The sequence below is a fragment of the Cervus canadensis genome, chromosome 17 (assembly GCF_019320065.1).
Source record: "Cervus canadensis isolate Bull #8, Minnesota chromosome 17, ASM1932006v1, whole genome shotgun sequence".
Classification (NCBI taxonomy): domain Eukaryota; kingdom Metazoa; phylum Chordata; class Mammalia; order Artiodactyla; family Cervidae; genus Cervus; species Cervus canadensis.
In genome coordinates this window covers 24,319,510-24,335,337 of record NC_057402.1, presented here as the reverse complement: position 1 = coordinate 24,335,337, position 15,828 = coordinate 24,319,510, and positions in this window count along the sequence as shown.

The window sequence follows — 15,828 nt, the reverse complement described above, 5'->3', positions numbered from 1 at the left end:
GCGTTTTATTTGTTCTTCTATTTTGAATTCTTTTTGGTGGTAGACTAGGTAGCTTACTTGAGATTTTTCTTGTTTCTTGAAGAAGGTCTGTATCACTATGAACTTCCCTCTTAGATCTGCTTTTGCTGCATTCCGTAGATTTTGTAAGGTTGTATTTTCACTGTCATTTGTCTTGAGGTATTCTCTGATTTCTTCTGTTATTGCTGACCCACTGTTATTTAAGTAGCATGTGACTTAGTCTCCATGTATTTGTTCTCTTTCTGTTTTTCCTTCTGTGGTTGACTTCTAATTTCATACTGTTGTGGTCAGAAAAGATGTTTGAAATAATTTCTGTCCTCTTAAATTTATTGAGACTTGTTTTTGTAACCTAGTATGTGGTCTATCCTAAAGAACATTCCATCCAAACTTGAAAAGAATGTGTATTCTGGGTTTTTTTGTATGTAGTATCTTATATAGACACCAATTAAGTTTAATTGTTCTATTGTGTCATTTAGGAGCTCTGTTGCCTTATTGATTTACTGTCTGGAAGATCTGTCCATTGATGTCAGTGAGGTGTTAAAATCTACCACTGTTGTTATATTCCTGTCAATTTCTTCCTTTATGTCTGTTAATATATTTTATATATTTAGGTGCTCCTGTATTGGGTGCATAGATGTTAACAAGTATAAGATCCTCTTCTTGTATTGGTTCTTTTATCATTATATACTGTCCTTCTTTATCTTTCTTTATGGGTTTTATTTAAAGTCTATTTTTCTGCTATGAGTATTGCTACCCCCACTTTCTTGTTGTTTCCATTTGCATCAAATATCTTTTTCCATCCCCTCACTTTCAGTTTCATTTTCACCTTAAAGTGAGTCTCTTGTAGGCAGCAGATTGTAGTTTCTTGTCTTTTAATCCCATCTGCCACTTGATGGGGCTTCCCAGGTAGCCTAATGGTGAAGAACCTGCTTGCCCATTGCAGGAGACCCAGGAGACGCAAGTTCATTCCCTGGGTTGGGAAGATCCCCTGGAGGAGGGCATGGCAACTCACTCCAGTATTCTTGCCTAGAGAATCCTATGGACAGAGGAGTTTGGGGGGCTACAGTTCATAGGGTCACAAAGAGTCAGACACAACTGAAGCAACTTAGCACTCATGCACACCATCCTATGGCTTTTGATCACAAAATTAGTCTATTGACATTTAAAGTAATTATTGACATATATGTACTCATTGCCATTTTAAACCTTGTTTTCTAGTTGGTTCTGTAATTCTTCAAAGGAGGATTTTCTAAATTTAGAAAGACTAAGCATTTTTATCTGCTTATGAGAAAGAGCTAGTTGAGAGGAAAGAATGGAAGATTCTGGATGAAGAAAAGACTGAAAAGAAATGGCATCCAAATCAGAGGTATAACAATTGTCTAAGAGGAAAGACATTCCCTGTGATGAGAATGAAGGAGACGGAGAATATAAGTGTGAATGTAGGTAAAATTTATTTTCACCGTAGGGAAGGTCAGATCATCTACTGAGAGTAAGAGGAACTGGAAGCTGAGAGTCAGAAGCTTGATGAGAGTGGGGAATGTTAGAAATAGGCAGTGGGGACATTGGCTGGGAGAACCACTCAGTAGAATGCTATAGAACTGCTGAGCAGTGATGAAATCCAGGCTGAGAATGAGGTCGCCAGGAATTTATGGTGGCAGTCATCATAGTACTAAACATCGTATGTTATAATTATTCACAGGCCTCTCTCAGCACATGTGCCTGACAAGCTGGTGTACCCACTCAATGCTGGACAAATGGATAGACCCAGTTTGAGTAAGCCCTCTAGTTGAAGGACCATATCTCCTCCACCAACAGAGTTTCATCAACTAAAACCATCTGAAAGCTATCTTGGGTCAATCTCTCTCTGATATTTTTAGTCTAAAGACACGCTTAATCTAAAGACATATATATGTTATATGTGTCTGTGTATATATGCTAAGTTGCTTCAGTCATGTCTGATTCTTTGCAACCCCATGGACAGTAGCCTGCCAGACTCCTCTGTCCAAGGGATTCTCCAGGCAAAAATACTAGACTGGGTTGCCATGCCCTCCTGCAGGGGATCTTCTCAACCCAGAGATTGAACCCACATCTCTCTATGTCTCCTGCATTGGCAAGTGGGTTGTGTACATATACAAATATATATGTATATGTATTACGTTATGTATGTATGCTTTGTAATTCATGTATGCTATGCATTATGTGTATGCATTAAGTAGTTTTCCAAAGATCAGTGGGCAGGGCAGAGCTCAGGTTAATTCGGTTCATCTGACTTGCATTCCATATACTGGGATATATGATATGCTACGTGAAGCTGCCAAGGAGTTCCAGATGATTTACTACGCTTCCAACGTTTCCTTCCTTCCTCCCTCCCTCTCTCACTCCCTCCATCTTTCGTCTCTGAGCATGGTACACCTCTTGGAATCCTTTCTGATCTCCCTACCAAGCTGTCCCCCAGCTTCATTATGTTCAGCCCTCATTTGCACATGCTCTTGACACCTGGTGTTTGGTGGCAGAAATGGCTGATAAAATTCCACACTGATTAATTTCATGTTTAATCTAACTGATACTTCTGTAGCCTTTGCAAATAACCTTTTTGAACAAAAACTGCAACAGCTCATTCCAAACCCGATCAAAGAGGTATGCATGACTCACAGCCACTAAATAAACATTGATGCCTGATGGCAGTAATATAGCTATTTATATTCAGAGCCTGATTTAACCAGTGGCATTCCTGTAATAAGATAATAAGCATGAGCTGTTTACTAGAAAAAAAGGAGAGACTGTGGTGCTGGTGTTCAATAAAATCTCTTAACAGGCAAATGAGTCTCTGAAATTGGTTGGCAAATACATCCAGAATGAGATGTGCTAATTAGTTGCTGTTACTGATTTTCTAAAATAAAGAGTTTAGACTTAAATTAGCCCTGAAATTTAGTACAATAAAAATATTGGATATAGGATATCATGTTGAGAGTCTTATAGATTATATTTAATATATGTCCAGCAATACAATTAAGAAAAAAAGAACTCTGCATATAAATCACTGGATTTTAAACAGAAACTGTCTAAGAAGAGGTTTTAAATGTAAGGGATTAGATATTTGTATCTCAGGTTCAAGTTTTTTTTCTATACAGAAAGCATTTGTAGGTGAACCTCTTGGCTATGCGAGCAAAGATGTCTATGACTATAAGCGCTTCAGTGATTAAACAGGAAGAGCGAAAGAATATAAGAATTATCTTGATCACATCTGGATACCCTTTAAAATAGATTAAGCCATTCAAAACCCAGATCACAGAGGTTCTAGGTGAACATATAAGAGATAATTGTCGGGATTCAGAAATACACGATGGAAGTATCAAGCTTACGAAGCCTCTCCCCGCACCACCCACTGCTGTCTTCCCTCTGTTGCAGTAACAGCAGCAGGCATGCTGTGTCTGCTCCCTTTCTCCTTCTGCCAGCACTCCAGGCAGCCCCTTCCAGCTGCTAAAGATGCATGTTCAAACTTCCATTTTTCACTGCTGCTTTCACCAACCCAGAAGGAGCTGCCTCTAATAGGACTTGCAATTTCAAATAGTGAGATGATCTCAGAAGATATCCAAATATTATTTTTTAATCAAATATTATATCTAAAAAGATATGGCCAGCTTGTGTATCCATCATATTTTTTCCCCAAACCAACTGAATTCAGGAACCTGTTGTTTGAACTAAGCTGGTTGAGATGATGCTTGTTATCCCAGAACAAACAGTCATTCTTCTTTTAAAGCCAGCTAGATGGCTGATGTCAGTGCTATAGCCCCAAAGTAGTCATGTTTCTAATGTTAGCAATGAGTCAGTTCATTCATTTAGGTTCTATTTATCTATAGCTAAACTAACAAAGGTTGATTATTTATTTACTTTAATTTAGATGTTCAGTCTGTATCAGTCTTTAGTTACCAAGGGTAATTGATGACGTACATCTTTGTTTCCATGTCACAGCCGTGCCCCAGCTCAGATAGCAACATTTTCAGCTAATACTGAAACCTAGAATTGTTAGGGACACTCTCTGATACTGAAACCTAGAATTGTTAGGGACACTCTCATATAGTCTAGCAAATAACTGAAATTACAAACAGAATCCTAAATCATGAACATGTGGTCTTCCCTATATTTTTCAACAATATAACTTAAGGTTCTTTTGAAACTAATTCTAGCTAGCTTAAGACGAAAGGTAATTTACTTGAAAGGATATTAGCAATCTTATAAAAGGTAAGGAAAACTTGACAAGATACACCTCAGAAGTGCAAGAACCACAGCCAGAGACATGAAAACACAAATTTCTAGACTTATTCTCCTGTTTTTGGTAGCTCAAAGACTTAACATCTCTTGGTTCCATTCTTTTTTAAGATTCCATACTGTTAGACCAAAAAAATCCAGTTGGTCTAACTGGGCTCAAACAAATGACCTGAGCAAATCCCTTATGACTAACAAAGAGAGGGTCAGGATCACATGGCATGGATGTGGCTTCTGTGCAGGTCCCAAGAGACTGGAGGATGGTTGTCCGCTGGGCAACAAACCCAAGGGTCCTCTACACCAGCGCTCCTCCAACTGCTGGTCCCCAGAACAGTCTGAGGCCAGTCCATGAGGGTACTGTTTAAGGAGCAGGCACCAGAATCCAAATCAACACATTGCTTACTTCCCTGAGAAAATCTTGCTATTGAAAATTGTCAGTGGAACTAAAGAGTGTGCTAGTGACACGCTGGGCCACCTCCTGGCACAGCACGTCTTACCTCCTCGAGAACCCGCAGTACAGTCTGCAGACCATCCTTGAGTAGCAGTCTCTTCTCTTTAGCCCTTGTCTGACTTCATGGGACTCAGACCAGGGCAATTGAGAACATAGACTTAGAAGTCACCGGGATTCAGTTCTCACTATGCTGAGTCGCTGAATGACCTTGGGCTAATTCATACTCTGAGCCTCAATTTCCTCATCTAAGCTGGAGGTAATGATACTACCATATTTGTCAGGATTCCTTCAATTGCAGGCAGCAGAAAATCAAGTCATTAAGGTAAATCAGATGAAATTGTTGATATCCAGTCTGCAAAAATGGCAATTTTATGTGGTTCAAGCTAATAGCTTAAGCTGAAAACGATTTTATTTGCTTATGAAACTGGCAAGTATAACAGTATAAAGAGAACTAAGGCTCAAATCTGAATCTAAGGCTCAAATGAATAAAGAGAAGCTCTCTTTTTCAGCAACCAGAACTGGATCATGTGACACAGTATAAGGCTAACCAGCCCTACTTGGGTCATGCTCCCAGTCCCTGGCCCAATCGGGGGTGTGTGTGTGTGTGTGTGTGTGTGTGTGTGTGTGTGTGTGTATTAGTAGATCAGTCATGTCAGACTCTTTGAGATCCCATGGACAGTAGCCCACTCTGCTCTCACTTTTCAAAAGGACTCCATGCCCTGGGGTCAGCTCTTACCTTCTAAAAAGAGTGTGTGTGTGTGTGTGTGTGTGTGTGTGTGTGTGTGTATTAGTAGATCAGTCATGTCGGACTCTTTGAGATCCCATGGACAGTAGCCCACTCTGCTCTCACTTTTCAAAAGGACTCCATGCCCTGGGGTCAGCTCTTACCTTCTAAAAAGAGTGTGTGTGTGTGTGTGTGTGTGTGTGTGTATTAGTAGATCAGTCATGTCGGACTCTTTGAGATCCCATGGACAGTAGCCCACCAGGTTCCTCTGCCCATGGGATTCTCCAGGGGAGTAGGTACCCTGGGGTCAGCTCTTACCTTCTAAAAAGAATGTGTGTGTGTGTGTGTGTGTGTGTGTGTGTGTGTGTATTAGTAGATCAGTCATGTCGGACTCTTTGAGATCCCATGGACAGTAGCCCACTCTGCTCTCACTTTTCAGTGTGTGTGTGTGTGTGTGTGTGTGTGTGTGTGTGTGTGTGTGTGTGTGTGTGTGTGTGTGTGTGTGTGTGTGTGTGTGTGTGTGTGTGTGTGTGTGTGTATCAGGCACTATGATTAACAGATTGATGGGTGTGTGTGTGTATGTGTGTATCAGGCACTATGATTAACAGATTGATGGGTGTGTGTGTGTATGTGTGTATCAGGCACTATGATTAACAGATTGATGGGTCTGTCAGATAAATCCTTTGTTTTGTTCAGTCATATCCCTGATGCCTAGCACATAATAGATGTCCCCAAAATTAAGTAAATAAATGATTGGGGAGGGGGGATTGTGCAGCCTCTCCAGCCAAAAGGAGGCAGACAAAAGCAACAGAATCCCATGATAAATGCCTACATCATATGGTTGTTGTGAAGATCAGATGAGAATGTGATGCACATGGGACAGAGAGAGGCACACAAGAGCACTTTTATCAGCCACATTGATCAGGTCAGAGTGGAAGCCCATCTCTTCCATGCAGTGATTTGCACATAGTGAACACCCAGGTTTTTTAATTGACTGGATGAGCTAATAAGTAAACTCATGGACAGACAATGCGCAATCTGGATCCCACATCTTCCTTTGGAAAATGTTCTCTATCCTATGGCAATTCTGATTTTGTCTGAGGTGTTCCTATAAACAACAGACACAAATCACATGATCAATAAAGCAAGAGCAAACAGGAGATAAATTACAGCTGGAGGCATTTTAGGTGAAGACCTACATTAGGACAACTTTCTAGGGTCTAGAAAACAAACCTTCTTCAGCGATACTTAAAACAGGCTGGTTTATAATATGATTCTTTCTGGTAGAAGAAAAGGGACAGATGACTTCTATGAGTTCTCGCCCAGCATCTGGCAGCACTGGTTGGTCACATTCCAATCCAAGTGAGGACGGAGGAAAGGGGACAGAAGCAGCAGACATAGTATCATAGCAGAACGCTTGACTTAGAAGTGTTCACAGTGCTTGTCGGTCTAATTTCCTCTTTTTATTGAAGGGGAAACAGCCTGGAGAATGAAGGGGCCTGTCTAAGGGGTGGAGCTGAATCCGGTTCTTCTTAGTTCATGTCAAGTATCTCCCCCACGTCACGTCACAGGCAATGATGGCTTCCCATCAAATTAGGTTATTTTATTTATTAGGGTATTTCATTTTCTAAATTAAAAATGTGAACTTAACAAAGGATAATCGAGCCTTTTCTGAACAGAAAAAGCATACATTTAGATGCTAAAATATTAACTTTGTCAGCAGACTGTCTGCAAGCAGGATGAACCAGGATATGTGCTCACTTAGAGGGTTTGGGCATCATATTTGTGCAGACTATTAGTTCCCTGCCCGGTGTAGACTCTCCCCTTCATCACTGGCAGAGCCCCTTCATTGCTGGCAATGACAGGATTCCCAGCCTAAAATTTTTTATGACTTGCTTGAAATGTAACTAACAGTGACAGAGGCTTTCCAGAAAGCCCCCATTACAGGGACTGTCTTTCCTCTTTCTACATCTTCCAGATGCTAATCAGATGGCTGGAGGTCCGGAAGCCATACTATAAACAAGAGATGAGGGTCTATGCTAGGGACTGTGGATGGCAAGCTGCCAGGAGTTTGGGCCCCCCTAAACCTCATGGCACCACCACATCAGCCCTATACTGACTACTTGTTAGATGAGAAGAAAAGAAAGCCTTATTTAGACCAATCTTCAGATCAGCTGAGTACAGTTTCTGACTGATTCAAGCTTATAGCATGATCTTGGCAAAGTTCTTTAGTCCCTTCATGCCTTAGTTTCTTTCCCCTTAAAACTGAGTAAGAGTAATAACCAGCTTTAAAAACACATAATACAGTGTTTTAAAATTCTAGACAAATTTTGGATGTAATTCAACAGAGTGAGGGGGTGAATATATAAGTATCTGAACTTGACCACTTAGTCAATTCGAACAGTTCCTATTCTATTTAATTTTTACATGGAATTTCCAAGTAAGATTTCATTTGGAGGCAAGAAGAAAAGAATGTAAAGGCTAAAATAATTTGAAAATCACTGGCATAGAAAAATGTTTAATTCTTCACAAGTGAAAAGGACAGATGGGGCACACCGCTGCTCCTGAGATGACAGTTTTCTAACACTGCCAATGGATCTGCTGATGCTCTTTGGGGTCCTTCTTGGAAACAACAGCCCAAACTTACAGACACTTATCTACCTATCAAGCAGTGAAAGTGCCCTGACCCCTGCAGGAAAAAAAAACAGCCACCCAGCTTGTTTAACCCCCTGGAGAATAACTAGTGAAGACTTTCCTGGTGGCTCAGTGGTTAAGAACCTGCCTGCCAATGCAGGGGACACAGGTTCCATCTCTGCTCCAGGGAGATTTCACATGCCGCAGGGCAACTAAGCCTGTCCCCCACAACTACTGAGAACACAGACCACAACTGCTGAGACGGAGTTTGAGAGCCCATGCTTTACAATAAGAGGAGGCACCGCCATGAGAAGCTCACACTGCAGAACTGGAGCATAGCCCCCACATCCCACAACTAGAGAAACCCGTGCACAGTATTGAAGACCCAGCATAGCCACAAAAATTTTAAATTATAAAAGACTTGAAAAGAAAAGAATAACTAAGGAGCCTGAGAGCCCTGCAGCGGCTGCTCTCTGGGGTGTAATGGAGACTGAAGGAAGCCGAGGAGCTGTCCCCATTAAGAAGTCTCGTCACTCAGTGCCTCCTCCTACAGCCCTGACCTCTCTGACCTGTCAGGCTCCGCGCACCATGTCCCCAAGGATTCAATAGCCTTCCACGTGGGAAAGAGAGCCCTTCCAAAGGGAGGAAGGAAGGAAGAAATGGAGAGGGAGGGAGGGAGACAATGGAGGCAGAGAGGAAGGATGGAGGGGAGAGAGAATGAGAGGAAGGGAGAGAAAGGGAAAAAAAACTCCTGAGCTGTTCCCACAACTTGGATTCCTAATCAATCTGTCTCTCAGCAGAATATCTCACTTGAGCCCTGGAGAAAGAGCTAAACCACAAGGTTCTTGAGACCTTGGAAATCAGCCTTTGTCTGACAAAATTCCACATCCATCCACAGAAGTAGCTTTGAAACCACATAAAATGATCCTAGCAGGGCCCTCTGGTTATAGAAGGCTCCCCTCAACACTGCTGCTGCTGCTGCTAAGTTGCTTCAGTCATGTCCGACTCTTTGGAACGCTATGGACAGCAGCCCACCAGGTTCCTTTGTCCACAGGATTCTCCAGGCAAGAATACTGGAGTGGGTTGCCATTTCCTTCTCCTCTACACTAAGCCACCTCAAATCAGAACAGCTGAGGCTTACATGGTCAGAGTCCCTGGAGCAATCTCAGACACTGACTCCAAGTTCTCTTTCCCAACAGACTTGATATCAACTTTGACTTGACAATCAGGTTGCAGCTTGTTCTGCTGAAATCCTCCAGCTGTTTCTCTGAGTGTGGTCACTGCCTGTCTTCCTCTCACTGTGTAGGGTCATGTCCCATCCCTGAGCCGCAGATCCCCGGTGAGGCCTTGTCTTTAACCCTTGCTCACTCTGTACCCAATCTCCAATCCACAGGTGCCCATCCAACCACTCCCAGCTGCCAAAATTCAGACTCTTCTGGAGACAGTCAGGCTCTATCTGCCTTCCTTTCTCACATTCTCAAATATCTCTCCATGAATACAACTCACTCAAATACATCACTGAAACAGAATATATTTGATTTGCATTGCATCTTGCCTCTTTCTTTTTCCACTCTACTTTCCCACCCCAATTAGACTTCTGCAAATACATCCCTCTGAATGGGTTTTTGAATGGGGATAGGAGAAATAAAACAGAAAAGATGGCATTAAAAATTAAGAGACTTAAGAGAGAGTAATTGTGAAAAGACAATGGAAGGTCCCTGATTTCTGTAAATTCCATCAAGGTAGAAAAGAGTGCTAGATACTACCCCTTAGTCCTCAGCTTCTATTTCCATCCTTTTCTCTGCTCTCCTCTGGATCACAGGGGCTGGGAAGGCATAAAACCATATTTTCCCAACTTCCTTTCTGCTAGGGATCTAGATGGAATTTAGCTTCTGCTAATAAAATACACGCATGTGCTATGTGGAATGCAGAAGTGGAGTGAGTCTCTCTGAGAAGTGGTGACTGGTGAGTGTGCTCCCATAAACACAAGTTTCACAGTGGCCACACTCCATGGTATACTGTCTGATGACCAGTCTCAAGGGGATTAGGCAGTTGTCAAGCTAGCAGCATTTTCCTGACCTCTGGATTTAGTAGAGAGTAGGTGGAAGGGAGAAAAAAGGAACTGCATTCAGTGAGGTGGACTGAGCTACATGCTCTTTGCTAGAAGAACTCCAGCTTCTTATCCACATTCTCTCCCCACAAAATAGGGTCATATGATTAAGATACTATTCCTTATAAACGAACTTTAAAATGAGATAGTATCAGAATGCCTGCTGTTCACAAATCAACCAATGTAACCCATCACATTAATAAACTCAAGAGGAAAAGTCACAAGTGTGTATCAACTGCTACAGAAAAAGCATTTGATCAAAATTCAATACCCATTCATGATAAAAACTCAGAAAAGTAGGATAGCAGGAAATTTTCTCAATTTGATTTAAAAAAATTTATGAAAAAACTAACCTTATATTTAACTCTAGAGGACTGAAAGCTTTCCCCCTATGACCAGGTCCAAGGTAAGGACGCCTATGAGGATGTCTGCTACCACCACTATTACTCAGCCATGATCTAGCCAGCTCAATATGGCAAGAAAATGAAATAAAAGGCATACAGATACGAAATGAAGAACTAAAACTGCCTCTACTTGCAGATGCCATTATGGTCTACATAGAAATCCCAAGGAATCTCAAAAAAAAAAAGAAAAAAAAATCTTTTGAACTAATAAGTGCATTCAGCAAGATCACTGATAACAAGATCAACATATAAAAATCAATTGCAACAATGGAAAAATTAATTGTATTTCTACATCCTAACAGTGGATACATGGGAACAAATTAAAAATACAAAACCATTTATTATCACTCAAAAACTACAGCCACAGAGTGACTGCTGTTCACGGGTCTCTCAGCTACTAGAGAGCCCCGTTCTGAGAGAAGATACCCCTCCACCCTGACTCTAGTAAAGAGGTCAGGAAACCTTGAGTAAGGTTGCAGGTATTAATTTCGAGCAGTTAATTACATTCTTTCAGCATCCATCTCCCTGAAGTTTTCACTGGGCAAATCCTTCAGGAGGACATTCGCATTAGCTATTCATTTCCTTCCGCACTGACTGGAGAATGAAGTGACTATTGGCTATGTCACACAACTCGTCGAAATTCACCCCTGGGTGAAGTGATCCTCAAATAATTACCAAATGTAGGTAACTGAATTAGTGAATTACCTTGGCTCCTTTGAGATGAAAGACTCTTTAGGAATGTGAAATACTTTGGCTCTTTGTTATTAATAACCTGAACAATGAAAGAACCCAAAGTAGTATTCAATATGCTCCAAGAATAGGATGACTAAAATTAAAGAATGCAATTGGTTTTCATTTTCCATACTTTTCATTTTCTATCCTTTTCATTTCAATAGTCAGGACTGAATATGACAAGTCATCAAATCTCCTCTGATGTTAATAAGGCATCAACTAAGGAGCTCTGGGAAGAGAAAAATTCAGCCGAAGTGTGACAAGTACGTGGTTCTCCTTCCTTCTGTGATATATTATTATACCACTTCCTCTCACACCCTACTAGACTACTCTACAGGTGAACACCTCCTACGTTGCTTTGTTTTCTTCTGTCCTAGTCTAATTTTCCAAAATTAAGAGTCTTAACTACTCTTTCACTTTCCAAACAGTTGCTCCTATCACCGATGCCCACCAGAGAAATACAGGATGCCCTCGGCTTAGTGCTCTCCCCTGGGTGTGAAGAATACAGAAGCCTAGAGGAGAATCTCAGGCAGATAGCTTGGCTTGGGGCTGGAAGAGTGGAAAGTGGTGGGGAGGGAGTTGAGGGCAGGCAAATCAAGGCCCAGTCTACCTGAGTTGGGGGGCAGAGGGCTGAAAATGGTGCAAGAGATGCTAGCTCCACTCATGATGGATATGGGTGTGCTGCATTTACTGAATCCAATTTATAGTTAAACATTTTTAGTTTTCATGTTTTGAAGCACTGAGAGTTTTCTATTTCTCTCCCTTTCCAAATATCTTTTTAAGTGTAATTTATTTATTTTGGAGCTGGAATGGGTAATACCTTCACATAGTTCACAACTCAAAAACCATTCAGTGATATACAGTGAAGACTCCCTCCCACCTACATGCTCCAGACACCCAATTCTCCCTCCAGACTCATCAGCATCATCACCTTCCTACTTTTTCTTGCAGAAATATATAAGTGAATTTGTATAAGGCATACATTCACCATCTTTTATTTACACAAATGATAACTCACTATTCTGTTCTGTACCTGGCATTTCTCACTTAATATATCTTAAAAATCATTCCACACCAGTACACAAAGACCACCTCAAACTTTTCTTGATGATGAATAGTAATCCATTACACTAACATTTCTTCATTTGTCTACCTACTCTCCCATTGATGAACATTTCCATTACATTCAATTTTTTGATACTACAAATAGTGCTGCAATGATTAATCTGTGAATAAGTGATCTCCGGTGAGCAGCTAAGAGGAGATACCCCACATCCAAGGTAAGGAGCAGCAGCTGCACTTTGCTGGAGCAGCCGGGAAGAGATACGCCACGTCCAAGGTAAGAGAAACCCCAGTAAGATGCTAGGTGCTGAGAGAGGGCATCAGAGGGCAGACAGGCTGAAACCACAATCACAGAAAACTAACCAATCTAATCACATGGACCACAGCCTTGTCTAAGTGAAACTAAGCCAAGCCGTGCAGGGCCACCCAAGATGGACGGGTCTTGGTGGAGAGGCCTGACAGAATATGGTCTACTAGAGAAGGGAATGGCAAACCACTTCAGTATTCTTGCCTTGAGAACCCCATGAACAGTATGAAAAGGCAAAAAGATAGGATACTGACAGATGAACTCCCCAGGTTGGTAGGTGGCCAATATGCTACTGGAGATCAGATGAGAAATAACTCCAGAAAGAGTGAAGGGATGGAGCCAAAGCAAAAACACCACCCAGTTGTGGATGCGAATGGTGATAGAAGCAAGGTCCGATGCTGTAAAGAGCAATATTGTATAGGAACCTGGAATGTTAGGTCCATGAATCAAGGCAAATTGGAAGTGGTCAAACAGGAAATGGCAGAGTGAAAGTCAACATTCTAGGAATCAGTGAACTAAAATGGACTGGAATGGGTGAATTTAACTCAGATGACCATTATATCTCCTACTGTGGGTAAGAATTCCTTAGAAGAAATGGAGCAGCCATCATAGTCAACAAAAGAGTCTAAAATGCAGTACTTGGATGCAATCTCAAAAACGACAGAATGATCTCTGTTCATTTCCAAGACAAACCATTCAATATCACGGTAATCCAAGTCTATGACCCAATCAGTAATGCTGAAGAAGCTAACGTTGAACGGTTCTACGATGACCTACAAGAACTTCTAGAACTAACACCCAAAAAAGATGTCCTTTTCATTATAGGGGACTAGAATGCAAAAGTAGGAAGTCAAGAAACACCTGGAGTAACAGGCAAATTTGACCTTGAAGTACAGAATGAAGCAGGGCAAAGGTTATAGAGTTTTGCCAAGAGAACACACTGGTCATAGCAAACACCCTCTTCCAACAACATAAGAGAAGACTCTACACGTGGACATCACCAGATGGCCAACACCAAAATAAATTGATTATACTCTTTGCAGCGAAGATGGAGAAGCTCTATACAGTCAGCAAAAACAAGACCGGGAGCTGACTGTGGTTCATGAACTTCTTATTGCCAAATTCAGACTTCAATTGAAGAAAGGAGGGAAAACCACTAGACCATTCACATATGACCTAAATCAAATCCCTTATGATTATACAGTGGAAGTGAGAAATAGATTTAAGGGACTAGATCTGATAGACAAAGTACCTGATAAACTATGGACAGAGGTTCGTGACATTATACAGGAGACAGGCAACAAGACCATCTCCAAGAAAAAGAAATGCAAAAAAGCAAAATGGCTGTCTGAGGAGGCCTTACACATAGCTGTGAAAAGAAGAGAACTGAAAAGCAAAGGAGAAAAGGAAAGATATTCCCATTTAAATGCAGAGTTCCAAAGAATACCAAGGAGAGATAAGAAAGCCTTCCTCAGTGAACAGTGCAAAGAAGTAGAGGAAAACAAGAGAATGGGAAAGACTAGAGATCTCTTTGAGAAAATTAGAGATATCAAGGGAACATTTCATGCAAAGATGAGCTCAATAAGGACAGAAATGGTATGGACCTAACAGAAGCAGAAGATATTAAGAAGAGGCGGCAAGAATACACAGAAGAACTATACAAAAAAAGATCTTCATGAGCCAGATAATCACAATAGTGTGATCTATCTATAGTGCGATAGTGTGATAGTGTGATAGTATGACCTAGAGCCAGACATCCTGGAATGTGAAGTCAAGTGGGCCTTAGGAAGCATCACTACAAACAAAGCTAGTGGAGGTGATGGAATTCCAGTTGAGCTATTTCAAATCCTAAAAGATGATGCTGTGAAAGTGCTGTACTGTATATGCCAGCAAATTTGGAAAACTCAGCAGTGGCAAGAGGACTGGAAAAGGTCAGTTTTCATTCCAATCCCAAAGAAAGGCAATGCCAAAGAATGCTCAGACTACCACACAATTGCACTCATCTCACACACTTGTAAAGTAATGCTCAAAATTATCCAAGCCAGGCTTCAGCAATTCGTGAACCATGAACTTCCAGATGTTCAAGCTGGATTTAGAAAAGGCAGAGGAACCAGAAATCAAATTGCCAACATCCTCTGGATCATCGAAAAAGCAAGAGAGTTCCAGAAAAACATCTATTTCTGCTTTATTGACTATGCCAAAGCCTTTGACTGTGTGGATCACAATAAACTGTGGAAGATTCTGAAAGAGATGGGAATACCAGGCCACCGGACCTGCCTCTTGAGAAATCTGTATGCAGGTCAGGAAGCAACAGTTAGAACTGGACATGGAACAACAGACTGGTTCCAAATAGGAAAAGGAGTACGTCAAGGCTGTATATTGTCACCCTGCTTATTTAACTTATATGCAGAGCACATCATGACAAATGCTGGGCTGGATGAAGCACAGGCTGGAATCAAGATTGCCGGGAGAAATATCAGTAACCTCAGGTATGCAGATGACACCACCCTTATGGCAAAAAGTGAAGAAGAACTAAAAAGCCTCTCGATGAAAGTGAAAGAGGAGAGTGAAAAAGTTGGCTTAAAGCTCAACATTCAGAAAACTAAGATCATAGCATCCCATCACTTCATGGCAAATAGATGTGGAAACAGTGGAAATAGTGTCAGACTTTATTTTCTTGGGCTCCAAAATCACTGCAGATGGTGATTGCAGCCATGAAATTAAAAGACGCTTATTCCTTGGAAGGAAAGTTATGACCAAGTTAGACAGCATATTAAAAAGCAGAGACATTACTTTGCCAACAAAGGTCCATCTAGTCAAGGCTATGGTTTTTCCAGTAGTCCTATATGGACAGGAAAGTTGGACTGTTGAGTGCCGAAGAATTGATGCTTTTGAACTGTGGTGTTGGAGAAGACTCTTGAGAGTCCCTTGGACTTCATGGAGATCCAACCAGTCCATCCTAAAGGAGATTGTTCATTGGAAGGACTGATGTTGAGGCTGAAACTCCAAACTCTGGCCACCTGATGTGAAGAACTCACTCATTTGAAAAGACCCTGATGCTGGGAAAGATTGAAGGTGGGAGGAGAAAGGGACGATAGAGGATGAGATGGTTGGATGGCA